At 46.4% G+C, this 20,532-nt stretch overlaps 1 protein-coding gene and 1 non-coding gene across 3 annotated transcripts in view; both read right to left on the bottom strand.

Moving 5' to 3' along the window:
- Positions 1-20,532, bottom strand: part of LOC126424843 (mediator of RNA polymerase II transcription subunit 1-like) — an 867,028-nt gene that overhangs the window by 414,858 nt on the left and 431,638 nt on the right. The window lies entirely within an intron of this gene.
- Trnat-ugu (transfer RNA threonine (anticodon UGU)) lies at positions 10,767-10,840 on the bottom strand. The gene has a single exon. It is a non-coding gene; the product is annotated as a tRNA-Thr (tRNA).

Below are 20,532 nucleotides of genomic sequence, written 5' to 3'. Positions count from 1 at the left end.
CGATAATTCGGAGACAGTTTATTCTGATACTCGATTTCAAATCAGCACCTACTCAGCTGGAGAGTTAAATACTAATTCTGGAAGGTTCGGAAGCTACGTGTGGTACGGCCGGCGTACGAACTGGGACTTGGTTAGAAGTTTCGGAATAGAGTGCGGTAACGACGCCGTCAAGTCGTGACAGCGATAAACGGAGGGATGGATAGGGCACGCCGCCTGCGACACGCGGCCAGATGCGCGCGCCAGATGGACACGCACGAGCGGAGACCAGGCCGCTGGCTGGTCGGTACAGCACAGCGGGGCAGGAGTCGTGTGGAGCAGAGGCGAGGAGATGCGCAGGCGCACATAGCGGGTCAGCCGGAGTAGAGTAGTGGTGGTAGGGGCCCTGCAGACGCTGGGAGGGGGGTTGAGGCGGCAGAGGTGGTGCAGTGGCATAGGACTAGTATTTGGGGGTACGCGATACAAGGCCTGCCCCGGCTGGACATACAGAATCTGGTTATCTCTGGCTATGGGGAAGACTGGGACGATTCCTTTGAATAACACACTATCTACTTCATTCCCCTTCCTCCCCAATTGGAGCTTGTGCTCAAGTTCCCAAGACAGACATTGGAATATATCCAGCAAATAACTGAGGATTTAGGTTGCAAGTGCTACTCTCAAATGAAGAGGGTCCAGCAGGAGAGGAATTCATGGGGGACCACAGAAGACTGATCTGATATCCCCCCCCCCCCCAAAAAAAAAAGAATGGTGAATACTGCGAGGTGCCGGGGCTAGCAGTGTATTTAACACTAAATTCTTCTAGAACCTTCATATGGAAATGATGCTCTAAGCCCCTCCCTCTTTTCTAACTCCGACATTTGCTGTTGCACATGGATTAAGAAGAAACGCGACTGACTGTAATCGACCCTGCATGTGGAGTAGAAAAGAGCTTTCCACCTGCAGTAATTTAATGGGATAGAAATTAAGGAAAGTTTCATTAACGTAGTGAGAAATGAAAGGGTTGCTCTACCGATCTACAGAATGAAAGTTCTGTCCAAAATAACAATTAGATTTATTATGACTAAACCCAAAATAATAAACAAAACACGTGAAACATTTACAATACATCAAATTGGATACTCAAATAAATGCTGTGAAGGTGAAGTTGTCCATAAACTAGGTTGTGACATTTATGACCAAGTGGTATGTGGAGCCAATTTCTTGCAACTCAGATCTTAAGAGAAACACCCAGCCAACCCAACATTAATCGCTGCTACAGCAGTGATAACTCAGACAATGAACATCCAAGAGAGAACAAAGTTAGAAAAGACGAACAGGCGCGCTCTGCTGAGCTCTGATTATCACCTAGCAAATTTCCCTAATCTGCCGGTGCTGTGGACATACATCACCAAGCTGTCTTCTTAACTGCAAGGACACGATCTGGCATACCGGAGGCGATGGCTGGTTGCTGCGACGTCCCGTCGTGGTGATGATAATGTCGCGAGTGTAGCCCGAAACAAATTCTCCTGGTCTGGTTGTTCCAGACTAAAGACTTCCTAGCAACACAAATACGCCTCTGAGGGAGACGAAGAAGGCTCGCTACACAATCACTGACGGTACAGTGAGTGATTTTAACAAGCGAAGTCACACAGTAACTCCGATACAGTCAACTTTAGCCAAAACTGCTCAAGACGGACAACATAGGCCGCTTGTACGCAGAACGCTCAATTGCCAACTGTACTCGCAAAGTTACGTTGAAGTCGAAACTTCAGCAACTTTGTCAAACAGTTACAATTAAATAAAAGTATATTAGACAGCCAACGGAAGGCAGGCTGTCCAGAGCAGCGAGAGCTCAGTCTTGTAACCTACTCCTACCGAAAGGCGAGAGCCGACTCTCAAGAACACCCGTACAACCCGAACACAGAACTTTGCCGCCCCCACGACAGTGGTCGTGGTTAAACGTTCCAATCAGCAACCCGCAAACCGACGGAAAATTCCCCTCTATTCCCGATGCAGTACTATTCCACCAATGGAGATACTTGACGCCAATTTCTGCGCTGATTTTGCTACGTCGCCGGCCGAAGTGGCCGTGCGGTTAAAGGCGCTGCAGTCTGGAACCGCAGGACCGCTACGGTCGCAGGTTCGAATCCTGCCTTGGGCATGGATGTTTGTGATGTCCTTAGGTTAGTAAGGTTTAACTAGTTCTAAGTTCTAGGGGACTAATGACCTCAGCAGTTGAGTCCCATAGTGCTCAGAGCCATTTGAACCATTTTTTTTGCTACGTCATGGAGCTATTCCCTGAGCAAGCCAATCACAGTTATGATTTTTCAGAAAACGCCGGAATTTGCGCGCCAAGACTGCCTGGGAACGCAACTCATTCCCACGCCTCGCTGGTAGCCCGCCAGAAAGTGTTTTCACTAAGTTTCTGCGAAGTAACGGAATATCTAGCCCAGCCGCTCCGTCAGGCCCGTGTGAGCGTGTCGCCGCCGCTCTTATGACAATGTCGGCGTCTGGAAAGCATCCACTCGACTCCCTCACACCCGTCGGCTTAACCCTTTCACGATCAGAAGAGCCCGCCTGTCACCAGACCACCCGGGCGGCGAGAGACGCTGTGTGGGAAGTCCGCGTGTGAAGGAATAGCGACTTTTCACCGCATGCAATTACAGATGAAAATCGAATTACTCAGAGTAAGATAGAAATATGAGAGGGGGCTCATGCCACCTCTCAATACAACACCACTTAGATCAAACTTTTAGGTGATGTAGTTAATGGCAGCATGCTGTAAGTGTAGAAAAATTTAAGATGATGCAGGTGAGTAGTAGGGTGCTGCTTGACATAGTTACGTCATTAAATATCTAGGTGCAACATTGCAAAGCGATATGAAATGTACTGAGCATTCAAGGGCTGTTGTGGGGAAGGTAAATGGTAGACTTTGGTTTGTTGGGAGAATTTTAGGAAATCGTAGATCTTCTGAAAAAGAGCTGCGTATAGGACACTAGCGCGACGCGCACTTGAGTAATGCTCGACTGTTTCGGATCCTCAACAGGTGGTTCGAAGGAAGATATCGAAGCAGTTCAGAGACGGGCTTCTAGATTTGTTATCGCTAGGTTCCATTGACACGCAAGTATTATGGAGATGCTCCAGGAATTTAAACAGGAAACCCTAGAGGGGAGGAAACGTTGTTTTCAGGGGACGCTTTTGAAAAAAAATTAAAAAAAAACTGCAATTTGAAGCCGACTGTAGAACAACTCTACTGGCACCAACGCGTATTTCGCGTAAGGACCACGATGATAAGGAAATATTACGGCTCGTATGAAGTCATATAGACAGTTGTTTTCTCTTACTCTATTTGGGAGTGTAACTGGAAATGACTAGTAGTTGTACAGGAATCTTTCGCCACGCACTGTACAGTGGCTCGCGGAGTATGTATGTAGATGTAAATGTGGATGAAGACAGCTGAAAATATAATAAGCAAAAAAGGTCGGATGTACATACGGCCGAAAATGCGTTCCAAGGGAAATATACCCACTTGAAGGTGGAGAGAAAACCTGGTACCCCGTGACGTCACGCTCTCACCACTGTGCACCGGCAGGTTTCGACTCTGTTCAGCTCGCAAGCCATACAGTTTGTTCACGAGAAAGATATGCGTAGAATTCCCTCGTTAGCCGCATTAAAACGCATAATTGCTTCCTTTTCCACATGCTGGTCATGTTCTTCCGTCTGTGGTTTTATTTATTTACTTATTTATTCGTATGGCTCACATGAAGTTTAAAAATATAGGTATTAACATTAGTATATGTACATAACTAGAACGCGAAAATACAAAATCACGTATAAAACTAACTAAAAGTCAGTACCTATGTTCCTAACCCATATAACAGCTTTGTCATCAGCTTTCATGCGGTCGCTCCAACTCCCCTGATAGGATCGCAAGCGGTATTCATCTCTAATGTGCTTGGCTGTCTGGTTCGGAGCCCCATAGTCACAAACGGGTTACTCTGCAACACTCCATTTGTAAAGAGTGTCTGCGCATCGTTCATACCATGTGCGAATCCTGTTCAGTTTGACGCATAGTTTCCTTTCGAGTTCTGTGCCAGCAGTATCACAGTTATACTTTCGGACCCAGCTGGACGTAGAGGTTCAGGTTAATGCTTGTTGCCCTATTCATTTATGGCGAATGCTGGGATGGTTCCTTTAAATAAGACACGTCCCGCTTCCCTTCCTCCTCAATCCGAGCTATTGCTGAGTTTCCTATGTCTTCATCGTGTAAACTGGCAACTAGCGGGCAGCTGGGAGCTGCTAGGTGCTGGGAAGTAAAACTTGACATTTGCACCAGAAAAGACACATACACAGGTGAGCCGAAACATTATGACCACCTGTTTAATAACTTTCTTAAAACGAAATAAATCACTGACTCTGCGTATCAGGGATCCGACAGTTCGTTGACAGGCCTGTGGAGATATGTGGCATTAGATGTATACGCACAGGTCACGTAATTAGCGTAAATAACTGCCCGCTGATTTGCGTGCGCGGTGATGGCACACAAGATGCGACCCACTTGGGTTCCACAGGAGTTACATCATGTGAATTTGGTCGCTGAGGTAACGACGTGAGTTCATTACAATACTCCTCAAACCACTGTAGCACGGTTCTGGCTCCGAGACACGGACAATTATACTGCTCAAAGATGACATCGCCGTCGGGGAAGACACCAAGCATGAAGGGATGCAGGTCGTTCTCAGCTGTCAGCGAGTCATCGATTACTAGCAGAGATCCCATGCAAGCGCAGGAGAATGTCTCCCACAGTACAATAGTGTTCCCACCAGCCTGCGTCCGCGGCACGCTGCACGTTTCGAGCCACTGTTCATCTTGATGGCGGCGTTTGTGAAGACGACCATCGACCTAGTGTGGCAAACATGTAATTCACCCGAAGAGCCGACACGTTTCCATTGATCGACAGTCGAAACGCGACACTGCAGTCGTCAACATGTGAACACGTAAGGATGGTCTGCTGCGGAGCGAAGTGTTCAACAGCGTACGATGAACGATGTGCTCCGAAACACTTATGCATGCACGAGCACTGTGTTCTTTCGGCAGAGATGCCACATATCACCATCTATCTCTCTTTACAGAGCCTCGGAACCCCATGGTCTGTGAAGAGTCGTGGACATCGAACTATTTAGCACCTGTTAGGAGTTTCCTTCTACGTCTTTCGGCAGATGCTCACGACAGTAGCACGTGAACATTCGATCGGCTTCGCCGTTTTCCAGATATTCATTCACAGACCGCTTAATAATAGTCTGCGCCTTGTCAAAGCTGCTTATCTCCCAATTTGCAGACCGTATCTAACTTCTGTTGACCCCCGTCCGTGTCTGCACCGCTTTTACACTACTGGCCACTAAAACTGCTACACCAAGAAGAAATGCAGATGATAAACAGGTATTCCTTGGACAAATATACTAGAACTGACATGTGATTACATTTTCACGCAATTTGGGTGCATAGATCCTGAGGAATCAGTACCCAGAACAACCACCTCTGGCCGTAATAACGGCCTTGATACGCCTGGGCATTGAGTCAAACAGAGCTTGGATGGCGTGTACAGGTACAGCTGCCCATGCAGCTACAACACGATACCACACTTCATCAAGAGTAGTGACTGGCGTATTGTGACGAGCCAGTTGCTCGGCCGCCATTGGCGAGACGTTTTCAATTGGTGAGAGATCTGGCCAGGGCAGCAGTCGAACATTTTCTGTACCCAGAAAGGCCCGTACAGGACCTGCAACATGCGGACGTGTTGAAATGAAGAGTTTCGAGGGATCGAATGAAGGGTAGAGCCACGGGTTGTAACACATCTGAAATGTAACGTCCACTGTTCAAAGTGCCGTCAATGCGAACAAGAGGTGACCGAGACGTGTAACCAGTGGCACGCCATACCATCACGCCTGGTGATACGCCAGTATGGCGATGACGAATACACGCTTCCAATGTGCCTTCACCGCGATGTCGCCAAACACGGATGCGACCATCATGATGGTGTGAACAGATCCTGGATTCATCCGAAAAAATGACGCTTTGGCATTCGTGCACCCAGGATCGTAGTTGAGCACACCATCGCAGTCGCTCCTGTCTGTGATGCAGCGTCAAGGGTAACCGTAGCCATGGTCTCCGAGCTGATAGTCCATGCTGTTGCAAACGTCGTCGAACTGTTCGTGAAGATGGTTGTTGTCTTGCAAACTTCCCCATCTGTTGTGTCAGGGATCGAGACTTGGCTGCACGATCCGTTACAGCCATGCGGATAAGATGCCTGTCATCTCGACTGCTAGTGATACGAGGCCGTTGGGATCCAGCACGGCGTTCCGTATTACCCTCCTGAACCCAGTGATTCCATATTCTGCTAACAGTCATTGCATCTCGACCAACGCGTGCAGCAATTCCGTGATACGATAAACCGCAATCGTGATAGGCTACAATCCGACCTCCATCAGTCGGCAACGTGATGGTACACATTTCTCCTCCTTACACGAGGCGTCACAACTACGTTTCACCAGGCAATGCCGGTCAACTGCTGTTTGTGTATGAGAAATCGGTTGGAAACTTTCCTCATGTCAGCACGTTGTAGGTGTCGCCACCGGCGCCAACCTTGTGTGAATGCTCTGAAAAGCTAATCATTTGCTTATCACAGCATCTTCTTCCTGTCGGTTAAATTTCGCGTCTGTATCACGTCATCTTCGTGGTGTAGCAAATTTAATGGCCAGTAGTGTATTACCCCATCAAGCGCTCGGAACGCCAGCAAGCGGCGTCATCGTCGCGGTGGGCACTGGTCATAATGTTTCGACTTAGTCTACCGTTGTGGCCGAGCGGTTCTAGGCGTTTCAGTCCGGAACTGCGCGACCACTAGGGTCGAAGGTTCGAATCCTGCCTCGGGCATGGATGTGTGTGATGTCCTTAGGTTAGTTAGGTTTAAGTGGTTGTAAGTTCTAGGGGACTGATGACCTCAGATGTTAAGTCCCATAGTGCTCAGAGCCATTTGAATCTCCTCAACTGTGTCCCTCCCACTTCCTCTCCTCTCCAGCCCTCCTCGTCGCGCCCCATCCCTTCTCCTCTCCCACTGGCATCAACCCCCCCCCCCTCTCCCACCTTACCCGCACCTTTGGAAGGTCCCCGGCTTTGTGCGTGAACAGTGCATTTCCGTGCGCCGGAGATCGTCGCCAGTGCTCGTGTGTGTCTTCACGTCAGGGATTCAGTGTTTTCTCCGTTTGTGCTCCTTCGTTCACGTGTGCAAACTCGTTCTTCCTCGTTGTGTTTAGTGCTGAACGTTTTTTATTATACAGTGCGCCAGTGAACGGCTCCATTACTTTACTATGTCTGTCTCCCGTTTTTGTCCACCACGTTTGTTTTTTTTTCTGTCTTTCTGTTTCCTGTATGTGTTCACTGTGGTTGAAGAGCGGTGTACATAGGCCGCTGCCGGCCTACCTTTATTACTTGTAAAGGTATTAAAATAACAATAAAGGGGAAAAAAAGCTCCAGAGGCTGTTATAGGCTGCATCGACCTCTCGAATCAGATTGTTTACGAAATGGACGGACGTAAAATTCCCACGTTAGTTCTCTTAAAACGCACATTTCCTCCCCTTTCCATATGTCAGTCTTGTCGCTATGTCTGAAGTATACACAAGTAAAAACTTCAGTATCCACGGATATGTTATAACGCAAAAAGCAAAATGCTATGATCAGCTGCCAATAAGGACATCGGCTTATAATGGTCGCATTACGAATAGTGCAGAAAAAATTACAATATTTCTGGACATAAGTTAAAATTATTTCATCATTCTCAGTTTTTAGTAAAATCCTAAAGTCATTCGCAGGTGATCACCGTTCCTATTCAGCAGTAGAATCCTTACAACATATGAAATACAAAACTTAAAACAAAAACGCGCAAAATATTTTACTGCAAGTAATCCAAGCTGTCTTGTAGATCGAGCTAATGGAACGAACTCACTCCTCAGAAAGAGCGCCCTTATATTTACATAACACTGAATATTACAGAATATACTCTTATTAAACTAATAAGAAAGCGTCAGAACGGACCAGAAAACGCGAAGGAAAGTAAAAAAAAATGGATGCAGTTACACGCGGACAGATGAGCTAATACCTTGCAATCCCGCGACTCAATTCACTGTACTGTACCGACCGTGAGTGCTTTGCGACCGTACTTACCGTATTGCCGTCTCCCGAAAGCTTTAACCGTAGAGTTGTTATTAACTGAAAACTTTAATCGTTGATATGTTATTAGGACCTAGAGCATTGCAAAATGGTTCAAATGGCTCTGAGCAGTTTGGGTCTTAACCTCTGAGGTCATCAGTCCCCTAGAATTTAGAACTACTTAAACCTAACTAACCTAAGGACCTCACACACATCCATGCCCGAGGCAGGATTCGAACCTGCGACCGTAGCGGTCGCGCGGTTCCAGACTGAAGCGCCTAGAACCGCTCGGCCACTCCGGCCGGCAGCATTGCATTTCTTGTGTATTCTCAGTGTCGCGTCGCCTCGAAACGCTGTACTTTCATAATAAGCAATTTAGAATAATTGTTTAATCATGAAGACGACGGTTCCCGTCATTTTATTACAGTAAATCATACAATTAACGACAGCTTTTAGAGATATCGTCAATTTCAAATGGTTCAAATAGTTCTAATCACTATGGGACTTAACATCTGAGGTCATCAGTTTCCTAGAACTTAGAACTACTTAAACATAACTAACCTAAGGACATCACACACATCCGTTCCCGAGGCGGGATTCAAACCTGCGACCGTAGCAGCAGCGCGGTTCCAAACTGAAGCGCTTGGAACTACTCGGCCACAGAGGCCAGCTATCGTCAATTTGATGACACTTAGAAATAGCGTACGTAAATATACATATGGGCTTCAACCGAAATCCGACAGAACACTGAAGAGACATGGAATCCATGTGACGTATGTGATGTTCTTCCATCACACAGAATATCTGACGTGCTAAACATCGCTCTACGCGCTCGGAAACACTTCCCCGCTATGAAGTCAGAAACTCGGCAGTGAGGCCCACGAGAAAGACAGGCCTGGGTGCGTACAACGCGAGGATAGGACTGAGCTAGCTCGCTCGCGCAGCTCAACATACAAAATGCGTTTTAAAACCAGTTAACTCGTGTCTAGGTGTTTACGTACTAACGAGAACTACATCTTCTACTGATTACTACTAACACAGTAATATACCCAATTTTGCAGTATGCTTTAATTTTAGATCTATGCTCGACACGAATGCTATAACGGCTACTTTACAGCATTTAGTCTCCTCTGCTTAACAGTCCTCGTTTCATGCAAATGTGATACCTCTTGCAACCCATAATCATTGTGCCACTATTTTAATTTTGTTGTACCGCAGTATTGCCGTAACAAATTATTAGTAGGTGAGCCGTGCGTGGCTCGTGTTCCCGCCATCATGTATGTTACACCTTGCTTCCCTGAAGGGGCCCAGAAGCGCTCAGAGAACCAGTTACACGTCGGCCGATGAGACGACGGACTTCTCGGAGGCAGTCTGCGGACAACATCTAAAACAGTCGTCAGTGGAAATAACGGCAGCTACACACACAACCTGACAACACTGCACGAAGACCTGAACGATACACAACAGTAACTCAGCACGCACGAAGACAAATCGGAAGTCGATGCACACACAAACACACAGACAGCCGACTCATGAACGATCGGCGAGCCAAAACGCGTCGTCTGGTAGGACGACCGACCGACGATCCAGCGAGACCGTGGCCCGGCTCAAGTGATGCGTGGCGGCAATGGTCGGGCGAGCCACGTCGACGCAGACCTCACTGCTGCTCCAACCCGACTGCACTAGAGCCGCATTCCAACTCCCCGACTGGCAGGTCCGGACTGCGCTCCAGACGCGTTCCAACTGACTGGCAGACCGGAACTCGCGACCCAAACTCCTTACGACAGACTACGACTGTGAAGTAATAGCAGTCGAGCAAAGATACTACGAGAGGGGATATGTTGATACGTGCTGCTAACGCCGCTCACGGTCAGGCAAAGCAGCGACTCAGTGACAGTAGTAATTTAAATTAACGTAGTGAGGTGGAAGTACGTTAAAAGCAAGGTGTAACATACATGATGGCGGGAACACGAGCCACGCACGGCTCAACCTCCACCCCAAAAACAAGAACCTGTGGGGTGATACGCCGACATAAACTAACTAGCATCTTCTAAAACAGCGCAAGACAGTGTATCCCGGGAAGAGACCGACATTAGAACACGACCAGTTCACAGCCATTGCTAAGCCAGCAACAAAAATAGCGAGGTACCCGCTCGGATTTCAGCAAAGCAGAGGAAACATGCCCCAGGCAACCCGACATCCCTACATAGTACAAGGCACCGAGCTAAGCCTCACAGGATGACAAAAGTTGAAAGAGCTACCAGAACTTTAAGACCAGAAGGTAATGCCCGATTATCAGGCCCGCACTCAACCCCGCTGACTGTCACCAGGTTGGGTTCCCTCTAGAAGACCAATAGCGCCTACAAGGCCTTCAATAGCCTCAGAGGAAACCGAATTGCCGCTGCTGACCCTGCGACCACCACCGACGCAACGTCAGTCGGCTGCAGCATGGCAGCGCGCGAACGTGCTACCAATTCTGAAGCACTGCCCTCAGTCGGTTGACGCCTTACTGTCATTTTACAATGAAATGAACACCCTTAGCTGCTTACAGGCGTTGACATACGTCAACGGGGACAGATGAAAATGTGTGCCCCGACCGGGACTCGAACCCGGGATCTCCTGCTTACATGGCAGACGCTCTACCCATCTGAGCCACCGAGGACACAGAGGATAGCGCGACTGCAGGGATTTATCTCTGGCACGCCTCCCGCGATACCCATATTCTCAACGTATTGTCCCGCACTACATTCGTAGTGACCCCGCCCTTTATACTCATTACTCGCGGCGCGTTGCCGATTCCCGTAAGAGTTCGGGCAGTGTTTGTGCATTCGCACAGAAGAAGAAGATGGTCAAGTGGCCGGTTAGCTTTAACTATATATGTACTATGATGGTATCTATAATGGGCGGGGGCACTACGAATGTAGTGCGGGACAATACGTTGAGAATGTGGGTTTCGCAGGAGGCGTACCAGAGATAAATCCCTGTAGTCATGCTATCCTCTGTGTCCTCGGTGGCTCGGATGGCACGCCGGCAAGGTAGCTGAGCGTGTTCGGTCAGAGGGTTAGCTGGCCTCTGTGTAAAAATAAAAAAATAAAAAAAAAAAAAACCTGAGTTAATGGATTAACAACGAACCGAAACGGGTATCTTGCGACGTCCGCACCGAGCAGATACATCGAACAAATACGAAGAAAATGAGACTACAAAAAACAAAACAAAAAAAATGGATAGAGCGTCTGCCATGTAAGCAGGAGATCCCGGGTTCGAGTCCCGGTCGGGGCACGCATTTTCATCTGTCCCCGTTGACGTATGTCAACGCCTGTAAGCAGCTGAGGCTGTTCATTTCATTGTAATTTCATTCTAACGAGCTGCATGGTCACCGATGGTATCTGTTATATTTTTAATTTTAATTTTGTTGTACAGCAGTATTGCCGTGACAAATTATTAGTAGGCGTGCGGGCTTCCGATCGTTGGAGGCCTAATAAACAGTAAGACTCCATAATAGCGGATTGTACGTAAACAGCAAGTTGCGAGTTGGGAGGTGTAGGAATGCAGATTGCTCTGCTGAGTTGATTGAGCGAGGTACCTCGTGACGTACGCGCCGAGGCCTGTCTTTCTCGTGAGTCTCGCTCGGCACGCTCAACGTTCGAATGCACAGCCTGTGTGCCGATGGCTTAACGGTGGGCTGCGCGTAAAGATGTAGTGAAAAGTAATTGTGTGTTGGCTATTCTTCCCTGCATTGCAATGTTAATGGCCACCGGCGTGAAATGAGAACGTATGAGTGGAACAAGTGTAGCAGAGTGCGGCGGACAGTTCCCCGTTAGCCGGCGCGGCGCAAGCGGAGACGAGGACAAAAGCTGACGGCGGGTGCGGGCGTTGCCTTTGGTTGGCCGGCGCGTGCCGCCGCGCGCTGTGGACAATGGCGGGCGGCGGCCGGCACGCCACGCCCCCCACCGCCTGTCAGCGGCGCCTAGCCTCGCCTCGCCTCGCAATGCGTTACAGACGCATGAGTGCCGGCTTCTGCCAGTCAGCGGTACAGCGTCGCAGCGCAAATTCTACACTGCGAAGTTTAAAACCCGTGATTTGATCATCTATTTTATTCCACAACCATATCAATTGAAGAAGTCATGCCAATTGCCAGTAAATTAGCCTATTACACAAATGTTCTCGCATATACTTTTGACAAAATTGGGTTATATAAATGCAATGAACGAATGGAACATAGGAAAGGTGAATATGTCCTACACGAAAGTGTAACGCGCACGATCTTCTAGCTTTGATCACAAAATAGCAGATACCAAATTGTCTTGTCTCCTAAACCGTTAGGCGAGATGCTTTGGAAAGCCAAAACGTAGGGCTCTGTTAGTTAGGAATTGTTGGAAGACAGTGCCCTATCTGCGGACAGACCAGCCCGCGCTTCCAGCGCAAAGGCTCAAAAAGTAGGGGCAGATCTATACTCACACTGGGACACAAAACTCAAATACGTGACCGACATGTCGACTCACTCCAACACTTGCTACGAAACGGATTCGCATATCGTAATTACGACCGATGCAACACCGGGAATAATGACGCACATGCCCCCAGCACCAACCGTGACGACGCTTCCGGCACTGTTACCTAAACCGGCCAACGAACTGATGCCTCCGCCAATGCCAGCAACCACCGACGGCAATGTCCCTGACAAAATACAAGCCGACACCACGGATGACGAAGGCAATCAGGACCGGAAACGCGACCGCGACCGCACACGCAAAACAACAACCACGACCAGGCCTAAAACAAAAAGGAGCGAATCAAAAGCAAAAGCCCCAAAACCAACACAGACAGCAAAGACTAAACCGGAACAAACCGAGGACATCCAAACGGAAAACACCGCACAAACACAGGACGACCAGCCCACACAAACGAAAGATGTTGTCGACATAGACGACAAAAACAAAGAAGAGGAGGACAATGGCGAATGGCAGACTGCGACAAATAGAAAACAAAGACGCAGCTCAGTTGCCAACACACAGGGAAACACGAAAACTACCACACAAAACGAAAAAGAGGTGAAAATACGGTTAGAAAACCTAAACAAGGAGAAAACTCTATACAACGAATTAAAGAGACTAAACATTCCGCGATACGTAAATAACTTAGAAGTTTACCGAAAACAGACAGCCATAATTACGAGTAACTATCCAGACATCCTAACCGTAATCCAGAACACCATATGCACACACTACAGACCTGAGGCAAGGATATTGCAATTGAACAAACCTAACAAGCAATTTGCACAAAAAACAAACAACGAGCCCTCACTGAGAGTAGTTATAACAAAAGTAGGGCACGAAATAACAGAAGAGGACATTGAAACAGAACTCAAAAACATGCAACTCGAATTGACAAAGGTGAAACGAATAACATCCCGAGAATATGGGAAACCTACCCAAAAGGTTCGCGTCATATCTCGCAACAAAGACACGACTGACTACCTACTAAGCAATCATTTCAAATTGTTCTGCAAATTTCACCCAGTAGAACAGTTACATGTGCCACCACCACAGCCAGCACAATGCGCCAAATGCCATACCTTCGAACATAGCACAGAAAATTGTAAAAGCAAACCACTGTGCAACAGATGCGGAGGAACACATCTGATCGCAGCTTGCGAACAACAACCCGACAAGCCAACCTGCACAAACTGTTCCGGAGAACATCTAGCCACAGACCTGAAGTGTCCAAAAAGACCCAAAGCACCCTTGTCAATCGAAGCCACCGCGAAAATCACATGCACCGATGAACCGACAGGAGCAAACCTCACAGAAAAAGACAAACCACAACCTGTAGTCTGCGAAGATTTCTTGAGAGCAACAACACTAGCACTAATAAACATCTTACCAGACCGCAAAAACCTCGTCATAAGCGCAATGCGAGAGATATCCAAAACTTTCTTCAAGCGCGAGATTTGTGTGTCACAAGCATGGAATAAGATACACTTTAGTACATCACCACTAAAGAGCACAAACGGTGGAAACACCGATAGAAACACACAAAATCAATCACGTTCGCAGGTCTAAACAAAATGAGAACGAAAATTGCGTCGTTAACGCGAACGGAATTAACACAAAGAAACCACTCATAGAACGGCAGATATTGAAAGAAGGTATTCAGATTTACGGTATCTCAGAAACAAGGGCAGGGCACGCCCCCATCAACATACTGGACTACGTGTGCTATCGAAAAGACGCGGTAAACGAGGCTAGAAACAGGGGGTGGGCACACGGAGGAGTAGCCTTACTACACCACAGGAAACTCGCAGCAATACAAATACCACTGCCAGATGAACACGAAAACCAGCAGGCATTCATCATACAAGTAGCATGCAAAAACAAGAAGAAACTATTCTTGGCAGTGCTATACGTACCTCCCACAGAAGAGATACCGAAAAACCTGATACAGTACATCAGCAGCCTAGGACCTTGTATAATTCTAGCAGACCTAAATGCCAGATCCACAAATCTCGGCGACCATAGGACAAATAGAAACGGGACACTGCTAGAGGAATTATTAGAAGAAAACCGACAAATACTGAGACTACCTAATGAAGAACCAACCTTCATAAACCACGCCGGCTGCTCCACACCAGACCATGTGATCATATCCGCCAACATATCAAAATGCATAAGTGACATAGAGATAGGGGAAGGGATTGGAAGTGACCATATACCAATCCACATAAATACAACACTAATAGCACCAGAAAAGACGAAACCAGAAATAAAAACGTACAAAGACAGAAGAAATATAGACAGGAAAAAATACCTAGAACACATCAACCAGAACCTAAACGTAACTAACGAAGAGATAGATAACTACGAAAAACTAGAAAATCTAAACGCGCACATAACTAAGGTGATAGAAGACGCAGTGGAGACAAGTGCACCAATAAGGAAAATAATCGAAGGAAAAGAAGCAATACCAACACACATCCTAACACTAATCAAACAAAAACGACAGGTATACGCGCAATTCAGACGCACTAAAGACCCTATTATTAAAAACCAATGGAATAGGCTAAACGACCAAGTAAAACACCAACTTAAACAGTTTAGGGCAAGAAAACTGGGCACAAAAATACGGAACCTAGACCCGAAAAACCCAGCCGACTTCTGGAAGAAATTCAGACGACTGACGAACCAGAAAGAGGCACACGAAGCACCAGTGACAATAAACGACGAAATCACGACGTGCAATAAGAAGAAAGCAGACGCCTTCCTAGGAGCGCTAGAAAACGTATATGCACATCCCCAAGACGACAAATTCGACAAAGAACACGAAATAAAAACGGAAATAGAAACAAAAACAGAGCTGGATAAAACAACCTATACGACCTACGACGAAGATCAGACAGCACTACTCGTAGACATAACCACACAGGAAGTAAAACAGGCCATAGCAGGTGGTACAGTCACTGCCCCCGGCGCTGACGGCATCACCAGACAACACCTCAGAATAATACCACCGCAAACAATAATACCGCCACTACAGAAACTCTTTAATGCCATAATAAGGCTCAAAAAGACACCGCAACAATGGAAAAAAGGGCAAATACGAATGCTACCGAAACCACAAAACCGAAACACGACCCAAAATCATATAGGCCAATAACGTTACTGCCGGTAATCGGAGAAACATTCGAGGCAATCACAGAGAATCCAGAAATTCGTGGACAAAAAAGGCATATTACCAGAAGAACAAGCGGGCTTTCGTAAAACTAGAAGTACAATTGACCCAATATTAAGATTAGTTAGTAACAGTGTCGAAGCAATAAACACGGGTATGGTTTCAACAGTACTGATGCTCGACATAGAACGGGCTTTTGATAAAGTGTGGCATGCAGGGCTATTAAAGAAATTATTACAACACAACATACCGAAACAAATAGTGCAACTAATAAAAAACATGATTACGGAACGACAGATCGTAGTAAAAGTCGGAAACACTTATTCTGACACACTAAAACCCAAAGCAGGTGTACCACAAGGGGCTATTATCTCACCTCTACTTTACAATCTCTACACAGCCGACATTCCAAAACCGGCCGGAATCAACGAACAAATAGCCCTGTATGCCGACGATACGGCGTTCTGGTGCCAAGCGGCAACCACCGAGATGATAACAATAAAAACAAACAGATATGTCGAAATATTAGAAAAATGGCTAGCAACATGGAGGATCCGCCCAAATCCTACAAAAACGCAAGTACTGGTAATAAAGCACAGACACCTGACCAGACACAGACCCCAAAACCCAGACGATGTGAAAATATCGCTATGGGGACAAACGATAAAGCCAAGTCCAACCGCCAAATACCTAGGATTGGACTTCGACAGCCTACTAAACTGGGAGAAAAATACAACCAAGAAAATAAGCATAGCCAACGCCAAAGCAAATAGAATACAGCTACTCAAACACAGGAACGGAGGAGCAAGCACAAGAACAGTCTTGCACTTATACAAAATGTATGTAAGGCCAATAATGGAGTACGGAGCAGTAGTATGGGGCAGCACAACCACACAGTGCAACAGGATAAAGGCTACAGACAGAAGAATATTAAGGAAACTAGCGCAAATATAATACGAACCAACAGCAACACTTCACAATACACTCGAAATAGACTCGATAAAAGACAGAATCAAAAAACAAATGGCAACATACGGAAATGACAGATTAACAACTAATCAAGACATCAAGACACTAATCACAACAATACCATACCATTTAAATGCACTGGCATATAAATACCCTTATCTGCCTCACATTATAGCAATAGCAACTGAACAAGAATACCCAGACAAACATGAAGACATAAAAGCAATAACGGAAAACAAAGATCTGCCTCAATATCTAACAACAGAATAAAATAAATAAATAAAAGACATAGAAGAAAACTCTAAGGGCTTTCACCTGACTCCAGCTGAGGTTTTCCGGGGTTTCCCTCAGCCATAAGGCAAATGCCGGAGTTGTGTATTCTCCCCAAAACAAACAAAGAAAACAAATAAGAACCCGAACAACCAAGAAAGGTAAATAACAAAAGACAAACAAAAATTTAGATCCCTTCCCCAAATTACAACAAATAAATTGTGTCACCACAGAATAACGTAAGGCTAAGGCTCCAAACGGGCAGTAAGCCCTATATGAGCCCACCCCACCCTTCTGGTGGTGGAAAAAAAAACCTCTCCCTCCATCCCTTGTGCTTCCCTTCAGTGTCACTGCACTCCCTCCTGTCTTGTCTTCCCTCTTCATCTCCTGCCCCACGTGTCTCCTGCCTCTTCGTGTACCCGCTGACGCCCCCCCTCTCTTCATCCCGCCGCCACCCCAGCTGCCCCATGCTCTCCTCTCCTTTTCCATCCTCTCTGACCTTTCCCTCGGCAGGTCCCACCTGGCAGTTTTATTCTTCGTCGTGTGTGCTCCAAGTGGGTTTTAAGGGTGTTGTTCCGAAGTGTTTTTAATACTGTGGCTGACCTTTAACCTGTGCATGCGCATTCAGTGTCTTCTTTGTGTTTTAAGAATCGCCAACTGTGTTTTTTTAACTTTCTGGTGACTTTTTTAAATGTCCCCCATGAACGTCTCCATGTCCATGTATTTTTACCTCCATTTTCTCCCTTTACTCTGTTTTATGTTCCCCTTTTTTCTCTCCTTATGTATGTATCATTTTATTCTTGTTTTAGTTGTCATGTCACTCGGCATGATGAGCGGCGGATTGTGCCGCTGACAGCCCTCCGCTGCCCATATGCGGCAGGGAAATGAAATCACAATAAAGAAAAAAATTCCTGTTGCACAGTCACAAATTGTGGCCCCACAATGCTGAGGCAGAGAAACTGCTACATAGAGCACTTGCCCACAAAATGCAAAGTCTCGGTCCGGCACACAGTTTTAAATCTGCCAGGAAATCTCATATCATCGCCTGAAATCAGCGGAATATATCACTCGTGAGTTCTAAAGAGCTGGCAGCAGTCCATCTAGCACGACGACTGTGCATAGGGAGTTAATGAAAATGTGCACAATGGCCTAGCAACTCCTTATAAGCCACACATTTCTGCGGTCAGTGCTGTGCGATACTTGAAGAAGTGTAAAGAGTGATGTCAGTGGACAATAGATGACTGGAAACGAGTGACTTCTGCCGACGAATCTCGCTGTATCCTCTGGCAATCCGATGGAAGGATTTGGGTTCGGCAAATGCCTCGAGAACTTTACCTGTCGTCATCTGGAGCGACAGCAGTGTGGAGGCTTTACATTTAAATCTCACAACATTATGACTGACAAGATACTGTGCATCTATATATTTGGGACAGATCCATTTCTGCTGCATGTTGGTCCATAAGACATTATGTTTTATACATTTGATCCTTTGAAATGGTGTAACGTAGAAAATAGTAAGATATAACAAAGCCAATAAAAACAGTGATCAAGACAAAAGTCTTATAAAAGTTAATGGTACACTGTCTTTCTGGTAATTTATAGCCGTGTAAATGATGGTTTCTATCTGATTTTCCATGTTCGCAAAATAGTTTTGGAAATTTGCAGTAAGTTCCAACAGGACCAAACTGCTGAGGCCATCAGTCTCTAGGCTTACATACTACTTAATCTAACTTACGCTAAGGACAGCACACACACCCCAATGCCTGAGGGAGGATTAGAATCTCCGACAGAATGGGGAGGGGGGGGGGGGGGGAGGGGAGTGCAGCGCGAACCGTGGCAAGGCGCCCGAGACCACGCGGCGGCAAAATAGTGTTGTGAAGGAGACTGGAAAGAAAAACTGAAGAAATCTTGCTGTGGAGCAATCTCGATTTAGAAAAAATTCAGACGATGGATGCAATAGGACTCGTACGCATTCTAGAATGGAGAGTTGTTGAGTAGGGAAAGAGCTTGTATAGGAATGTCACAGACTTGGAGAAAGCTTTTGATTAGATGAGCTGGGACAAGATCGTAATTATACTTAAGAAAAGTGAACAGATTTGAAACGAAAGACTCTCGTTACACGAAGAAGAGAATACCAACTGTATAGAATTAGGAATACAGCTGTAATACACGGTTATTGTCAACCTCCCACACTCTTTAAAGCATATTAAGTACACATGATTCACCACTGCTTCCTAATGGACGAAGGACAAAAATTCAGTGCCCGTAGAATGTGGGGGTCGAGATTAGCAGACAATATGATTCTGCTACCAAGCATAGAAAGGAGCTCCTAGAACTGATAGAGCATATTAAAAATATAGGAGAAAATATAGAATGAAAATAAGCGAAAGGAAATGAAAAATTATGACTCTAGATAGAAATGAAGGAGGACACTGAACATATAGAAATTAAATCGGTAATAACAATGAGAAAATTGGCATTTCTCTGCGAAGAGGATTATTTTTTGCGTCGGTATGCATGGTGTTACGACAAATGTTGACATAGTGCTTTGTTTGGACTGTTGTGAGGTACAGCGCCTATAATTAGACCATCAGAATGGTAACGAGAAAAACTTTCAAGCTTTGAAATGTGGACTGCTGGAAAACGGAAAAAAAGTAGACATACACAAGTCAGCTATGTGGCATCAAAAAGAAAGACCTGTACTGAGCACTTGAACAACTCCAGGCGGAGTCTCCCGGCAAATTATGCCATACGATCATTTTGTTTCAGAGTGACAAACGAAGATGCGATGAGGGAAGTATGAGAAGAAAGACAATTACTGTACTACCTGAACTTGGAAAAAGAAACTGGAATGGGAACATATTAAAAAATTATGAAGTGATTATGTAGAAAAAGAAAAACGGCGTCTTGCTGGAAAATGGAAGATATATCGCAATTTGACACCCTCAGTTTCGTAAATTCTCATTGTGTACAATTTTTGTACCTTGTTAGTTACCAGAAAACAATATTCAAACTGCGTCGGAGATACCTGCATGGCTTACGTAATGCGAAGGCGGTCACGGAATTATGGAGGAATGGGTTCCTTTCCTGCGCGAGCGTTGAAGTCTCCGGCGGGCCCGTGTTTTGTGGTGGCGTGAGGGCGGGGCCGGCCGCCCTTCGCACTTCGACCGCAGGAGACCCCGCGGGCAGGCCACACCGGACGGGCAACGCCAGGCAGCGCGCCGCTCGGAATTCCTGGAGAAAGTTCAGGGGTGGCCAGCCAAAAGTTCTGACTGGACCACCAACGAAGCTCTGTTCCAGTCGACGCTAGGTACAAACAAGTTACCTGTTTCCTACAATGAAGAGCCTAAGAAACTGGTACCAGGGGTTCCATATCACTCCAACTCTATACGCCCCACACCATTCCCACTCGACACGAACCATACCATTACAGAGTCTCCACCAGGT

Source organism: Schistocerca serialis, chromosome 10, assembly GCF_023864345.2.
Source record: "Schistocerca serialis cubense isolate TAMUIC-IGC-003099 chromosome 10, iqSchSeri2.2, whole genome shotgun sequence".
NCBI classification, from domain to species: Eukaryota; Metazoa; Arthropoda; class Insecta; order Orthoptera; family Acrididae; genus Schistocerca; species Schistocerca serialis.
The sequence above is the reverse complement of the archived record's forward strand: the minus strand, read 5'-3'. Positions and strand labels throughout refer to the sequence as shown.